The sequence below is a fragment of the Somniosus microcephalus genome, unplaced genomic scaffold (genome assembly GCF_052327205.1).
Source record: "Somniosus microcephalus isolate GS21.2 unplaced genomic scaffold, FLI_Smic_1.0 unresolved_chr3, whole genome shotgun sequence".
Taxonomy (NCBI): domain Eukaryota; kingdom Metazoa; phylum Chordata; class Chondrichthyes; order Squaliformes; family Somniosidae; genus Somniosus; species Somniosus microcephalus.
This window is the reverse complement of record NW_028225181.1, coordinates 2420331-2437547: the sequence shown is the minus strand read 5'-3', so window position 1 is coordinate 2437547 and position 17217 is coordinate 2420331. Positions and strand designations below refer to the sequence as shown.

At 47.9% G+C, this 17217-nt stretch overlaps 1 pseudogene across 1 annotated transcript in view; it reads right to left on the bottom strand.

The window, feature by feature from the left end:
• The window catches only part of LOC147091171 (uncharacterized), a 133828-nt pseudogene that overhangs the window by 64978 nt on the left and 51633 nt on the right, over positions 1-17217 (bottom strand). The window contains exons 3-4 of the transcript XR_015075173.1: positions 2787-2863; positions 2529-2693 (exon numbers count right to left, since the gene is read on the bottom strand). The product of XR_015075173.1 is annotated as an uncharacterized LOC147091171 (transcript). The remainder of the gene's footprint in view (positions 1-2528; positions 2694-2786; positions 2864-17217) is intronic.

Here is a 17217-nt window from a genome sequence, read left to right as displayed (position 1 = left end):
TCCCACTCCCCTCAGACACTGCATCCCACTCCCTTCAGACACTACATCCCATTACACCCTGGCACTACATCCCATTACACTCTGACACTACATCCCATTACACTCTGACACTACATCCCATTACACTCTGACACTACATCCCATTACACTCTGACACTACATCCCATTACACTCTGACGCTACATCCCATTACACCCTGGCACTACATCCCATTACACTCTGACACTACAGCCCATTACATTCTGACACTACAACCCATTACACTCTGACACTACATGCCATTACACTCTGACACTACATCCCATTATGACACTACATCCCATTACACTCTGACACTACATCCCATTACACTCTGACACTACATCCCATTACACTCTGACACTACATCCCATTACACTCTGAAACTACATCCCATTACACTCTGACACTACATCCCATTACACTCTGACACTACATCCCATTACACACTGACACTACATCCCATTACACCCTGACGCTACATCCCATTACACACTGACACTACATCCCACTCCCCTCAGTCACTGCAGCCCACTCCCCTCAGTCACTGCATCCCACTCCCCTCAGTCACTGCAATCCACCCCCCTCAGTCACTACATCCCACTCTCCTCACTCACTGCAGCCTCCACACCTTAGTCACTGCAGCCCACTCCTATCAATCACTGCCACCCACTCCCCTCTGTCACCGCAGCCCACTTTACTCTGTCACTACAGCCCACTCCCCTCTGTCACTACACCTATTCCCCGGAGTCAATTCATCCCACTCCCCTCACACTTCTCCTCACCCTCTCTTCAGTCCTTGCATCCCATTGTTCTTGGTCTCCTTATACCCATTCAACAGTCAGTAAATCCCGCACCTCTCACGAAGATACTGGTTAAATCTGAGGACAGATTATTTCAGCAGTTACACTGGGTGAACAGGCTGCTTAAAATGGACCCCACAAAGCAGAGACCTGAGTCTGCAGACCCCGCTGGAATAGTGGATATACTGTTAGCTGATTCACGAGTCGATTGTTCCTCGGGTTCCTGATTTGGGACAGTCTTGGGATTTTCAATAAAGGAAGAGATACATGGGAGAGTGCAGAGTGGAGAACACCAGAATAGGTCATTAGGCTGGTACTAGAGTCCAGAGAATGTCCAACAACAGTCTTTATAAATTCCATAATCATCCAACCCCATTCCCCGTGACCTGAAAAGCCTGAAGAGGGAGCGTGCGGTGCCCAGCGCTACATTGGGCGTCTATCGTGATCAGTGGGCACCGCAGGGAACAGAGTGTCCGATAGACACGGAGAACAGCGTCTGATTCGGCTCCCTATAGCTTTGGTGAAAAGTACACTTTGTGTTCCAGTTCCTTTGTGCGTTGTGTCCCTTACATCAAGGCGTGTAACTTTCTTATTTCTGTTGATGACAAGGGATATCCTAGAGTCACACTCCTGGATTACTTCAAATCGGACATGATTATTCGCAACACCAAAAGTTCTGATTGGTCCCCTTGGAGGACAAGTCCTGATTGCTCATTGGTCCCCTTGGAGGACAAGACTCACCAGCAGTGTCTCTGGAATGTGTAATCAGATCCTCTCTCTCGAGTTACGTTGCAAATTGTAATTCGAGCCATTCTAACTGCCTACTCCAGGCTGAACAGAGCTCACTTGGAACAGGCCGGGCTCACCCAAGCGGGTTAAGACCTTCTCCAACCCGCAAACATGTTCCTTACCTCCTTGTCACCCTCGCCCAACTTCCTGACATCCTCCCGCTCACTGCCCAAGTGCCTGACCTACTCCCCCGCCCAATTTCCTGACATTCTCACCCCAGCCAAAGCTCCTGACCTATCCCCCCACCTCAACGACCCTGATCTCCTCCACCTGACAAAGTTCCTGACCTTCATTGGTCTCATCCCCCAACTCCCACTAAGTTCCTGTGCTTTTCTCCCGTCTCCCGAGTTCCTGAACATCTCCCCCTGCCCAAGTTCCTAACCTTCCCTCCCACCAGCCCCTCCCAAATTTGTGAACTTCTCTGCCCCCCCACTGAGTTCCTTACCTTTGGCCCCCCACCGATTTCCTGAACTTTGCCCACACGGGGTTCCTGACATTCTCTCCAGCCCGAGTTCCTGAACTTTTCCCCCCCGCCCCTCCATGAGTTCTTGGCCTTTCCCGAGAATTCCTGACATTTTCTCCCTGAATTCCTGACCTTTGCGCCACGAATTCCTGAACTTTGCCCCCCTTAGTTCCTGACCTTTGCCCCCCCGAGTTCTAGGCCTTTGCCATTCTAGTTCCTAAACTTTGCCACCTCGATTTCCTGACCTTTGCACCCCCGAATTCCTGACCTTTCCCCACCCGAGTTCGTGACCTTTGCAGCCACGAGTTACTGAACTTTCCACCCGCCGAATTCCTGCCCTTTGCCCTCTCCGAGTACCTGAACTTTGCACCCCTGAATTCCTGACATTTGCCTCCAGAGTTCCTGACGTTCTCCCCCCACCCTCTAGTTCCTGACCTTTGCCCTCCCCCATGTACCTGTGCAATAAGCCAAGCGACACTCGGTTGTCGGCTTCAACTCATAAACGAAGTAACTTGTGCAGTTTCTGATCTTTATCTCCCGGGCCCAGTAACAGAGATTTCCATCCCAGGTAAAACAAACTGTCCTCTCCACTTCTCCCTGCCCCACGGTGGGATGAGAACCTGAAACGAGGTTTGTAAATATTGAAGAATGTAACCGAGGTGAACAGTGCTGGACAGTGAATGTAAATCTGAGATTATAAAGTCTGAAATTACCCTTTAACCAGCCTGGGGCGTGTGTGGAGCAGCGATGCTTTGGAACCTGAGTCTCGGGAATCTGCCATCCACCAGAACTGGAACAACAATCACAGAGTCAGCCCCTGAACTGATGGTTCTTATTAACTGACACAAAGACTGGGAACTGGCTGGTTGGGAAAGGTCACACCGTGTTTCTGCTCTTCAAGTTAGAGACCGGGGTTAAATAGCTGGTTAGGGTTAAAGCAGGAGCTTGGAGATCAGTAACTGTTAGTACTATGTTAAATTAGTAACTGTTAATAATAATAATATGTTAAATTAGTAACAGTTAATACTCCATTAAATTAGTTACTTTTATTACTGTATTAAATTAGTAACTGTTAAAACTATATTATATTAGTAACAATTAATACTATATTAAATTAGTAACAGTTGATACTACATTAAATTAGTAACAGTTAATACTATATTAAATTAGTAACTTTTTACAACATTATATTAATAACCTGAATTAATTACTCATTATTCTTAATTTTCTGTAAATTAGTTAATAGTTGAATAAACAGTGGCATGGCAGGGCAGCTCAATCCCGCGGAATGCGCATCCTGTCCCATGTGGTTAATCCAGGGTGCTTCCCAAAATCAAATCAAAATCAAATCAAATCAACTTTTATTGTCATTGTTAGTGCACAAGTGCAGTACAACGAAATGTAGGCTTGCGGCTCCCGAGAGTGTACATTTAGATTAAGACATTTAAACATTCAACATACATTTGTCTTCTAATACATTAACATAAACATAACCATAATAAAGTGCATTGGCAGATGTGCAGGCTTTAGAGTTTATTTGTGGAGTTCAGTAGGATGACATCCCTGGGAAAGAAGCTGTTCCTAAATCTGGTCGTACGGGTGCGAATGCATCTGTATCGTCTCCCAGATGGCAGGAGGGCGAACAGACTGTGGCTGGGGTGGGTAGGGTCTTTGATGATGGACCGTGACCTCCGTAAACAGCGTTTCTGGTATATGTGCTCTATGGTCGGTAGCCGGGTGCCGGTAATGCATTGGGCAGTTTTGACTACCCGCTGCAGGGCTTTCCGGTCATAGTAGCTACAGCTGCCATACCATACTGTGATACAGTTTGTCAGGATGCTCTCTATTGTGCAGCGGTAAAAGTTAGAGAGGATCAGGGGTGACAGGTTACATCCCTTCAGCCTCCTTAGGAAATATAGGCGCTGCTGGGCCGCCTTCACCAGAGAGGAGGTATTGAGGGACCAGGAGAGGTCTTCCGTGATGTGGACTCCAAGGAACTTAAAGCTGTGCACCCTTTCCACCACAGCCCCATTGATGAGGATGGGGGTGTGACTTCCGCCTTTAGACTTCCTGAAGTCCACAATGATTTCTTTGGTTTTCTTGATGTTAAGGGCCAGGTTGTTATCGGCGCACCACTTCACGAGATGCTGGACCTCCTCCCTGTAGGCTGACTCATCGTTGTTGGTGATCTGGCCTACTACCGTGGTATCATCCGCAAACTTGATGATGGTGTTGGAACCATGAACAGCCACACAGTCGTGGGTGAAGAGGGAGTGGAGGAGGGGGCTCAGCACACATCCTTGTGGGGTCCCCGTGTTCAGGGTCGGGGGGGGAGGTGTGGTTACCTAATTTGACAGACTGGGGTCTGTTTGTTAGGAAGTCCAGGGTCCAGTTGCAGAGGGAAGTGTTCAGGCCAAGAGTTTGGAGTTTGGTGGCCAGCTTGTTGGGGATGATAGTGTTGAATGCTGAGCTGTAGTCTATGAACAGCATTCTGATGTAGGTCTCCTTACCATCTAAGTGATTCAGTGCCGAGTGTAGAGCAGTTGTGATTGCATCCTCCGTTGAACTGTTTGCACGATAGGCAAACTGGTGTTGATCAAGAGAGGCGGGAACACTGGCTTTGATGTGAGCCAGGACCAGTCTCTCGAAACTCTTCATTATGATGGGTGTGAGTGCGACAGGTCGATAGTCGTTCAGGCACGTCACAGCCGTTTGTTTTGGCACAGGAATAATGGTAGCGGTCTTGAAGCATGTAGGGACTACTGCCTGGGCCAATGACAGATTGAAGATGGCGGTGAAGACATCAGCCAGCTGATCACATTCCTTGAGTACCCGTCCATGGATGCTATCCGGTCCAGCAGCCTTTCGTGTGTTCACTCCGCGTAGAACACCCCTTATGTCAGAGGTCACAATGTGTGCAGGTTGTGACATCAGCTGGAGGAGCTCGCACTCCAGGTTTCGGAGCTTGAGCAGCTGCTGGCGTCAATGTGGTGCAGCTGCGAGGCTGAGAGCTACGTGGATAGCACGTTTCAGGAGGTGGTCATCCCGCAGCTAATGAGTGCACCGGCAGAGAGGGATTGGGTGAATGCCAGACAGAAGAGGAGGATGGTTCCACTGGGGAGTACAGCAGGAGCCAATTCCATGGCACCATGGGCGTCTCAGCTGTACAGTGGGGGGGGGCGGGGTGTGGGGTGGGAGGGAAGAGGAAGATAGTGAAAGCAATAGTTGCCGGCGATTCATGTTAGGCGAGCAGAAAGGCGTTTTTGCGGTTGCAGATGTGATTCCAGGATGGTATGTTACCTCCCTGGTGCCAGGGTTAAGGGTATCACCGAGTGGCTGCAGAACATTCTGAGGGGGGAGGTTGAACAGCCAGAGGTCATGCTTCATATTGGTATGGACAACATAGGTAGGAAGAGGAATGAGGTCCTGCAGGCAGATTTTAGGCAGTTAGGAATGAGGTTATAAAGCAGGATCTCAAATGTAATAATCTTTGGATAACTCCCGGTGCCACGCGCGAGTATATAAATAGGAGGATAGAGCAGATGAATGCGTTGCTGGTGAGATGGTGCAGGAGAGACGGCTTCAGATTCCTGGGGCATTGAGTCCTTTTCTGGGCAATATGGGACCTGTACAGGCCGGACGGGTTGCACCTCAACAGAGCTGGTACCAATACCCTCGCGGGGAGGTTTGCTAGTGCTGTTTTGGAGGGTTGAAAATAATTTGTCAGGGGGATGGAAAACAGGATGTTACATTAGAATGGAGAAACACAAAGGTGTGTGAGAGACGGATAACGTTAAATTAATAAACAGTAAGATATCAGGTGGGGTCAGAATAAGAGAGAACACAGGATGGTCTAACACAGGTTTACAATGTATGTATGTGAACGCACAAAGCATAGTAAACAATGTTGGTGAGCTGCAGGCGCAAATAGCCACATGGGAATAAGATGTTGTGGCAATAACGGAGACCTGGCTCAAACAAGGGCAGGATTGTGTAATATATATTCCTGGATATAAGATGATCAGGAAAGATAGGGAAGGAAAGATAGGAGGTGGTGAAGGAGAATGTTACAGTGCTGGAGAGAGAGGATGTCCTGGTGGGGTCAAGGACAGAATCTACATGGCTAGAGTTAAGAAATAATAATGGTTCCATTACACTACTAGGTGTATTCTATAGACCACCAACTATTGGTAAAAATATGGAGGAGCCAATTTTGCAGAGAAATTACAGTGAGATGCAAGAAATATAGAGTAGTAATTTTGGAGGATTTCAGCTAATAAAGGGCAGAGATAGAGAAGAATTTCTGAAATGTGTTCAGGAGAACTTTCTTAATCATTATGTTTCCCATCCAACGAGGAAGGAGACATTGTTGGATCTTGTTCTGGGGAATGAGGTAGGTCAAGTGGAGCAAGTGTCAGTACGTGAATATTTAGCAAACAGTGATCATATTATCATAAGATTTAGATTAGATATGGAAAACGATAGGGAACAATCTAGCTTTAAATTAGTTAATTGGAGGAAGTCCTATTTCAGTGGGATGAGAACGGATCTGGCCCAGGTAAACTGCATTCAAAGATTAGCATACAAAACTGTAATTGAACAATGGGCTGGCTTTAAAGAGTAAATAGTTCGAGTACAGTCGAGGTACATTCCCACTAGGGGAAAGGTAGGGCAACTAACATCAGCGCTCCCTGAATGACGAAAGAGAAAGAGAGTAAGATGAAGCAGAAACAGAGCGCATATGACTGATGTGAGTTCTAGCATAATTCTGAGAATCAGACTAAATATAAAAAGTTCAGAGGAGAAGTGAAGAACAAAATAAGAGGGGAAACGAGAGGGTTTGAGAATAGAATGTCAGTTAACAAAAAAGGTAATCCTAAAGTCTACTATAGGCATATAAATAGTAAACAGGTGGTAAGAGAAGGGGTGAGGCGAATTGGGGACCAAAAAGGAGAACTTCGCATGGAGGAAGAGGACATGGCTAAGGTGCTAAATGAGTACTTTGCATCTGTCTTCACCAAGGAAGAAGATGCTGCGATAGACGTAGTGAAGGAGGAGGTAGAGGAGATACTGGATGGGTTAAAATTGATAAAGAGGAGGTACTAGATTGGCTGGCTGTGCTTAATATAGATAAATCACCAGGACCAGATGGGATGCATGCTAGGACGCTGCGGGAAGCGAAGGGGGAAATCACGGAGGTACAGGCCATAATCTTCCAATGCTCGTTAGAGACGGGGATAATGACAGAGGACTGGAGAATTACAAATGTTACAACTTTGTTCAAAAAAGGGTGAAAAGATAAACTCAGCAACTACAGGCCAGTCAGTTTATACTCGTACGATAGCAAAATGCTGCAGATGCTGAAAATCTGAAATAACAACAGAAAATGCTGGAAAAACTCAGCAGGCCAGGCAACATCCGTGGAGAAAAATTAGAGTTGACGTTTCGGGTCGAAACCCTTTTTCAAAACTGGAAAGGAAATAAAATAGATCGAAGGCAGGGCTGCAATAGAACAAAAGAAGTAACAGAGACATTAAGAGGTAATCAAAACCAGACGAGATGGTAATAGGACAAGTGGAGACAAAAGACGGCTAGGATTAGGTGTGAAGTGTACTGGCAGGATGAGACACAGCTGCCATGTGGGAGAGAGAAAAAAAGGAGAGGGGGGGAAAGGGAAGACCCAAAACAAAGGGGTAGAAAAAAGTATAAGTAAAAATGTAATAGGGCCCTTGTTTTGGGTCTTCCCTTTCCCCCCGCCTTTCCTTTTTTTCTCTCTCCCACATGACAGTGGTGTCCCCCAGATGTCAGTTCTAGGACCATTGCTTTTCTTGATATATATTGGACCAGAAATTCGGGTCGGGGGCTCCCCGTGGGTGCAAGCCCCCGACCTGCACTAACCTTGCGCGCCGGCCATTGCGCTGTGGGCTCCTGTGGAATTCCGCTCCGGGGTCTGGCCCAGCTGCCGGCGCGCTGTGCTTGCATATCCCAGGGGCATAGTTAGTGCGATGCATCCCCTGGGATCACGTGGGCCATGGGCAGCCAATCGGAGCAGGGAAAAGCCCATTCATAAGTAGTGACAGGAAGACCTGTCAAAACTTATACATACTACGGCCCCAAAATAGTAGTAAACCTTCAAATAAATTTTAAAAAATCATCACACTTTTTAAATAAGCTATAAATTACATTAAATAACTATTTTGAACAATAATTTTAATTTTTAAAATTTTTTTTTATATTAAAACGGGGCTAAAACGAAACTTACCTTGCTTTAAAGTATTTAAAAATAATAAATCTGTGGAAAAAAGTTTTAATTTTAATGAATTGACCACTTACCTTTTAAAATGCAGGCCTTATGCCTCGTTTTTACATTTCTAAAATCTAAAGACTTACCCTCACAGAAAAACCTGAAAAACAACGTAAGTTCAAAGCGCAAGCGCAGACTCCCGCACGCACGCGTTCAACCTCTGAACCCCTTCGTTCAGAGGAACGGAAGTGCCGGTTTCCCGCCGCATGCGCAGTGCATGCAAGAAACCGGCACCTCCCATCGGGCCCACGCGTGAGAACCCCGTGCGTACTCACCCGCGGAGACCCGAATTTCTGGGCCATTAATGACTTGGATGTGGGTGTACAGGGCATAATTTCAAAATTTGCAAATGACACAAACTTGGGTGGATAGTGAGCAGTGAGGAGGATGGTGAGAGATTTCAAGAGGATATATAAAGGCTGGTGGAATGGGTGGACACGTGGCACATGTAATTTAATGCAGAAAAGTGCGAAGTGATACATTTTTGTAGAAAGAAAGAGTAGATCAAATATAAACTAAAGGGTACAATCCTAAAGGAGGTCCATGAACAGAGAGACCGAGGGGTATATGTATGCAAATCGTTTAAGGTGGCAGGACAGATTGAAAAAGCGGTTGAAAAAGCTTACAGAATCATTGGCTTCCTCAATAGAGCTATAGAGGACAAAGCTTGGACATTATGGTGAACTGGTATAAACCACTCGTTTGGCCACAACTGGAGTTTGTGTCCAATTCAGGACACTGTACATTAGTAAGGATGTGAAGCTCTTAGAGAGGGTACAGGAAAGATTACGAGGTTGTTTCCAGGGATGAGGGACTTCAGTTACGTGGATAGACTGGAGAAGCTGGCGTTGTTCTCCTTGGAGTAGAACAAATTGAGAGGAGATTTGAAAGAGGCATTCAAAATCATGAGGGGTCTGGACAGAGTTGACAGAGAGAAATGGTTCCCATTGTAAGAGCGGTCGAGAAACAGAGGACACAGATTTAAGGTGATTGGCAGAAGAACCAAAGGCGACGTTGGAAAAAAAAATACTCAGCGAGTGGATAGCATCTGGAAAGCAATGCCTGAAAGGGTGGTGGATGCAGACTCAATCACCGCTTTCAGAAGGGCATCGGATAAGCACCTGAAGAAAAGCATGCAGGTCTAAGAGGAAAGGGCGGGAAAATGGGATTACCTGAAGTGCTCTTGCAGAGAGCCGGCACGGGCTCGGCGGGGCGAATGGCCTTCTTCCGTGCTGTAACCGTTCTATGTTTCTAGGTTAGACTGGGACCCGCAGAGAGTACCTGAAACTGGGGCCCATCATTTACTCTCTGCCCCCGTTCTATATACCGCTTCATCCCGGGTATCTCCCTTTATTCTCTGTCCCCGTTCTATATTCCCCTCTATCCCGGGTATCTCCCTTTACTCTCTGCCCCGTTCTATATTCCCCTCTGTCCCGGGTATCTCCCTTTACTCTCTGTCCCCGTTCTATATTCCCCTCTATCCCGGGTATCTCCCTTTACTCTCTGTCCCCGTTCTATATTCCCCTCTATCCCGGGTATCTCCCTTTACTCTCTGCCCCCGTTCTATATTCCCCTCTATCCCGGGTATCTCCCTTTACTCTCTGTCCCCGTTCTATATTCCCCTCTATCCCGGGTATCTCCCTTTACTCTCTTTCCCCGTTCTATATTCCCCTCTATCCCGGGTATCTCCCTTTACTCTCTGTCACCGTTCTTTATTCCCCTCTATCCCGGGTATCTCACTTTACTCTCTGTCCCCGTTCTATATTTCCCTCTATCCCGGGTATCTCCCTTTACTCTCTCCCACGTTCTATATTCCCCTCTATCGCGGGTATCTCCCTTTACTCTCTGTCCATGTTCTATATTCCCCTCTATCCCGGGTATCTCACTTTACTCTCTGTCCCCGTTCTATATTCCCCTACATCCCGTGTATCTCCCTTTACTCTCTGTCCCCGTTCTATATTCCACTCTATCCCGGGTATCTCCCTTTACTCTCTGTCCCCGTTCTATATTCCACTCTATCCCGGGTATCTCCCTTTACTCTCTGTCCCCGTTCTATATTCCCCTCTATCCCGGTTATCTCCCTTTACTCTCTGTCCCCGTTCTATATTCCCCTCTATCCCGGGTATCTCCCTTTACTCTCTGTCCCCGTTCTATATTCCCCTCTATCCCGGGTATCTCACTTTACTCTCTGTCCCTGTTTTTATTCCCCTCTATCCCGTGCATCTCCCTTTACTCTCTGTCCCCGTTCTATATTCCCCTCTATCCCGATTATCTCCCTTTACTCTCTGTTCCCGTTCTATATTCCTCTCTATCCCGTGTATCTCCCTTTACTCTCTTTCCCTGTTCCAAATTCCTCTCTATCCCGGGTATCTCCCTTTACTCGCTGTCCCCGTTCTATATTCCCTCTATCCCGGGTATCTCCCTTTACTCTCTGTCCCCGTTCTATATTCCCCTCTATCCCGGGTATCTCCCTTTTCTCTCTCTCCCCGTTCTATATTCCTCTCTATCCTGGGTATCTCTCTTTACTCTCTGCCCCCTTTCTATATTCCCCTCTATACCGGGTATCTCCCTTTACTCTCTGTCCCTGTTCGATATTCCCCTCTATCCCGGGTATCTCCCTTTACTCTCTGTCCCCGTTCTATATACCCCGGTATCCAGGGTATCTCCCTTTCCTCTCTGCCCTCGTTCTGTATTCCCCTCTATCCCGGGTATCTCCCTTTACTCTCTGACCCCGTTCTATATTCCCCTCTATCTTGGATATCTCCCTTTACTCTCTGTCCCCGTTCTATATTCCCCTCTATCCCGGGTATCTCCCTTTACTCTCTGTCCTCGTTCTATATTCCCCTCTATCCCGGGTATCTCCCTTTACTCTCTGTCCCCGTTCTATATTCCCCTCTATCCCGGGAGCTCCCTTTACTGTCTGTCCCCGTTCTATATTCCCCTCTATCCCGGGTATCTCCCTTTACTCTCTGTCCCCGTTCTATATTCCCTCTATCCCAGGTATCTCCCTTTACTCTCTGTCCCCGTTCTATATCCCCCTCTATCCCGGGTATCTCCCTTTACTCTCTGTCCCCGTTCTATATTCCGCTCTCTCCCGGGTATCTCCGTTTACTCTCTGTCCCCATTCTATATCCCCCTCTATTCTGGGTATCCCCCTTTACTCTCTGTCACCGTTCTATATTCCCCTCCATCCCGGGTATCTCCCTTTACTCTGTGCCCGTTCTATATTCCACTCTATCCAGGGCATCTCCCTTTACTCTCTGCCCCCGTTCTATATTCCCCTCTATCCCGGGTATTTCCCTTTACTCTCTGTCCCCGTTCTATATTCCCCTCTATCCCGGGTATCTCCCTTTACTCTGTCCCCGTTCTATATTCCCCTCTATCCCGGGTATCTCGCTTTGCTCTCTGTCTCCGTTCTATATTCCCCGCGATCCCGGGTATCTCCCTTTACTCTCTGTCCCCGTTCTATATTCCACTCTATCCAGGGTACCTCCCTTTACTCTCTGTCCCCGTTCAATATTCCCCTCTATCCTGAGTATCTCACTTTACTCTCTGTCCCAGTTCCATATTCCCCTCTATCCTGGGTATCTCCCTATACTCTCTGTCCCCGTTCTATATTCCCCTCTATCCCGGGTATCTCCCTTTACTCTCTGTCCCCGTTCTATATTCCCCTCTATCCCGGGTATCCCCCTTTGCTCTCTGTCCCCGTTCTGTGTTCCACTCTATCCTGAGTATCTCACTTTACTCTCTGTCCCCATTGTACATTCCACTCTATCCAGGGTATTTCCCTTTAATCTCTGTCCCCGTTCTATATTCCCCTCTATCCCGGGTATCTCCCTTTTCTCTCTCTCCCCGTTCTATATTCCTCTCTATCCCGGGTATCTCTCTTTACTCTCTGTCCCCTTTCTATATTCCCCTCTATCCCGGGTATCTCCCTTTACTCTCTGTCCCTGTTCTATATTCCCCTCTATCCCGGGTATCTCCCTTTAATCTCTGTCCCCGTTCTATATACCCCGGTATCCAGGGTATCTCCCTTTCCTCTCTGCCCTCGTTCTATATTCCCCTCTATCCCGGGTATCTCCCTTTACTCTCTGACCCCGTTCTATATTCCCCTCTATCTTGGATATCTCCCTTTACTCTCTGTCCCCGTTCTATATTCCCCTCTATCCCGGGTATCTCCCTTTACTCTCTGTCCTCGTTCTATATTCCCCTCTATCCCGGATATCTCCCTTTACTCTCTGTCCCCGTTCTATATTCCCCTCTATCCCGGGTATCTCACTTTACTCTCTGTCCCTGTTTTTATTCCCCTCTATCCCGTGCATCTCCCTTTACTCTCTGTCCCCGTTCTATATTCCCCTCTATCCCGGGTATCTCCCTTTACTCTCTGTTCCCGTTCTATATTCCTCTCTATCCCGTGTATCTCCCTTTACTCTCTGTCCCTGTTCCAAATTCCTCTCTATCCCGGGTATCTCCCTTTACTCGCTGTCCCCGTTCTATATTCCCTCTATCCCGGGTATCTCTCTTTACTCTCTGTCCCCTTTCTATATTCCCCTCTATACCGGGTATCTCCCTTTACTCTCTGTCCCTGTTCGATATTCCCCTCTATCCCGGGTATCTCCCTTTACTCTCTGTCCCCGTTCTATATACCCCGGTATCCAGGGTATCTCCCTTTCCTCTCTGCCCTCGTTCTATATTCCTCTCTATCCCGGGTATCTCTCTTTACTCTCTGTCCCCTTTCTATATTCCCCTCTATCCCGGGTATCTCCCTTTACTCTCTGTCCCTGTTCTATATTCCCCTCTATCCCGGGTATCTCCCTTTACTCTCTGTCCCCGTTCGATATACCCCGGTATCCAGGGTATCTCCCTTTCCTCTCTGCCCTCGGTCTATATTCCCCTCTATCCCGGGTATCTCCCTTTACTCTCTGACCCCGTTCTATATTCCCCTCTATCTTGGATATCTCCCTTTACTCTCTGTCCCCGTTCTATATTCCCCTCTATCCCGGGTATCTCCCTTTACTCTCTGTCCTCGTTCTATATTCCCCTCTATCCCGGGTATCTCCCTTTACTCTCTGTCCCCGTTCTATATTCCCCTCTATCCCGGGAGCTCCCTTTACTGTCTGTCCCCATTCTATATTCCCCTCTATCCCGGGTATCTCCCTTTACTCTCTGTCCCCGTTCTATATTCCCTCTATCCCAGGTATCTCCCTTTACTCTCTGTCCCCGTTCTATATCCCCCTCTATCCCTGGTATCTCCCTTTACTATCTGTCCCCGTTCTATATTCCGCTCTCTCCTGGGTATCTCCGTTTACTCTCTGTCCCCATTCTATATCCCCCTCTATTCTGGGTATCCCCCTTTACTCTCTGTCACCGTTCTATATTCCCCTCCATCCCGGGTATCTCCCTTTACTCTGTGCCCGTTCAATATTCCACTCTATCCAGGGCATCTCCCTTTACTCTCTGCCCCCGTTCTATATTCCCCTCTATCCCGGGTATTTCCCTTTACTCTCTGTCCCCGTTCTATATTCCCCTCTATCCCGGGTATCTCCCTTTACTCTGTCCCCGTTCTATATTCCCCTCTATCCCGGGTATCTCGCTTTGCTCTCTGTCTCCGTTCTATATTCCCCGCGATCCCGGGTATCTCCCTTTACTCTCTGTCCCCGTTCTATATTCCACTCTATCCAGGGTATCTCCCTTTACTCTCTGTCCCCGTTCAATATTCCATTCTATCCTGAGTATCTCACTTTACTCTCTGTCCCAGTTCCATATTCCCCTCTATCCTGGGTATCTCCCTATACTCTCTGTCCCCATTCTATATTCCACTCTATCCCGGGTATCTCCCTTTAATCTCTGTCCCCGTTCTATATTCCCCTCTATCCCGGGTATCCCCCTTTGCTCTCTGTCCCCGTTCTGTGTTCCACTCTATCCTGAGTATCTCACTTTACTCTCTGTCCCCATTGTACATTCCACTCTATCCAGGGTATTTCCCTTTACTCTCTGTCCCCGTTCTATATTCCCCTCTATCCCGGGTATCTCCCTTTACTCTCTGTCCCCGTTCTATATTCCCCTCTATCCCGGGTATCTCCCTTTACTCTCTGTCCCCGTTCTATATTCCCCTCTATCCCGGGTATCTCACTTTACTCTCTGTCCCCGTTCTATATTCCACTCTATCCAGGGTATCTCCCTTTACTCTCTGTCCCCGTTCTATATTGCCCTCTATCCTGAGTATCTCACTTTGCTCTCTGTCCCCGTTCTATATTCCACTCGATTCCGGGTACCTCCTTTTACTCTCTGTCCCCGTTCTATATTCCCCTCTATCCCAGGTATCCCCCTTTACTCTCTGTCCCCGTTCTATATTCTCCTCTATCCTGGGTATCTCCCTTTACTCTCTGTCCCCGTTCTATATTCCCCCCTTATCCCGGGTATCTCCCTTTACTCTCTGTCCCCGTTCTATATTCCCCTCTATCCGGGTATCTCCCTTTACACTCTGTCCCTGTTCTATATTCCCCTCTATCCCAGGTATCTCCCTTTACACTCTGTCCCCGTTCTATATTCCCCTCTATCCCGGGTATCTCACTTTACTCTCTGTCCCCGTTCTATACACCCCTCTATCCCGGGTATCTCCCATTACTCTCTGTTCCCGTTCTATATTCCTCTCTATCCCGTGTATCTCCCTTTACTCTCTGTCCCTGTTCCAAATTCCTCTCTATCCCGGGTATCTCCCTTTACTCGCTGTCCCCGTTCTATATTCCCTCTATCCCGGGTATCTCTCTTTACTCTCTGTCCCCTTTCTATATTCCCCTCTATACCGGGTATCTCCCTTTACTCTCTGTCCCTGTTCGATATTCCCCTCTATCCCGGGTATCTCCCTTTACTCTCTGTCCCCGTTCTATATACCCCGGTATCCAGGGTATCTCCCTTTCCTCTCTGCCCTCGTTCTATATTCCTCTCTATCCCGGGTATCTCTCTTTACTCTCTGTCCCCTTTCTATATTCCCCTCTATCCCGGGTATCTCCCTTTACTCTCTGTCCCTGTTCTATATTCCCCTCTATCCCGGGTATCTCCCTTTACTCTCTGTCCCCGTTCGATATACCCCGGTATCCAGGGTATCTCCCTTTCCTCTCTGCCCTCGGTCTATATTCCCCTCTATCCCGGGTATCTCCCTTTACTCTCTGACCCCGTTCTATATTCCCCTCTATCTTGGATATCTCCCTTTACTCTCTGTCCCCGTTCTATATTCCCCTCTATCCCGGGTATCTCCCTTTACTCTCTGTCCTCGTTCTATATTCCCCTCTATCCCGGGTATCTCCCTTTACTCTCTGTCCCCGTTCTATATTCCCCTCTATCCCGGGAGCTCCCTTTACTGTCTGTCCCCATTCTATATTCCCCTCTATCCCGGGTATCTCCCTTTACTCTCTGTCCCCGTTCTATATTCCCTCTATCCCAGGTATCTCCCTTTACTCTCTGTCCCCGTTCTATATCCCCCTCTATCCCTGGTATCTCCCTTTACTATCTGTCCCCGTTCTATATTCCGCTCTCTCCTGGGTATCTCCGTTTACTCTCTGTCCCCATTCTATATCCCCCTCTATTCTGGGTATCCCCCTTTACTCTCTGTCACCGTTCTATATTCCCCTCCATCCCGGGTATCTCCCTTTACTCTGTGCCCGTTCAATATTCCACTCTATCCAGGGCATCTCCCTTTACTCTCTGCCCCCGTTCTATATTCCCCTCTATCCCGGGTATTTCCCTTTACTCTCTGTCCCCGTTCTATATTCCCCTCTATCCCGGGTATCTCCCTTTACTCTGTCCCCGTTCTATATTCCCCTCTATCCCGGGTATCTCGCTTTGCTCTCTGTCTCCGTTCTATATTCCCCGCGATCCCGGGTATCTCCCTTTACTCTCTGTCCCCGTTCTATATTCCACTCTATCCAGGGTATCTCCCTTTACTCTCTGTCCCCGTTCAATATTCCATTCTATCCTGAGTATCTCACTTTACTCTCTGTCCCAGTTCCATATTCCCCTCTATCCTGGGTATCTCCCTATACTCTCTGTCCCCATTCTATATTCCACTCTATCCCGGGTATCTCCCTTTAATCTCTGTCCCCGTTCTATATTCCCCTCTATCCCGGGTATCCCCCTTTGCTCTCTGTCCCCGTTCTGTGTTCCACTCTATCCTGAGTATCTCACTTTACTCTCTGTCCCCATTGTACATTCCACTCTATCCAGGGTATTTCCCTTTACTCTCTGTCCCCGTTCTATATTCCCCTCTATCCCGGGTATCTCCCTTTACTCTCTGTCCCCGTTCTATATTCCCCTCTATCCCGGGTATCTCCCTTTACTCTCTGTCCCCGTTCTATATTCCCCTCTATCCCGGGTATCTCACTTTACTCTCTGTCCCCGTTCTATATTCCACTCTATCCAGGGTATCTCCCTTTACTCTCTGTCCCCGTTCTATATTGCCCTCTATCCTGAGTATCTCACTTTGCTCTCTGTCCCCGTTCTATATTCCACTCGATTCCGGGTACCTCCTTTTACTCTCTGTCCCCGTTCTATATTCCCCTCTATCCCAGGTATCCCCCTTTACTCTCTGTCCCCGTTCTATATTCTCCTCTATCCTGGGTATCTCCCTTTACTCTCTGTCCCCGTTCTATATTCCCCCCTTATCCCGGGTATCTCCCTTTACTCTCTGTCCCCGTTCTATATTCCCCTCTATCCGGGTATCTCCCTTTACACTCTGTCCCTGTTCTATATTCCCCTCTATCCCAGGTATCTCCCTTTACACTCTGTCCCCGTTCTATATTCCCCTCTATCCCGGGTATCTCACTTTACTCTCTGTCCCCGTT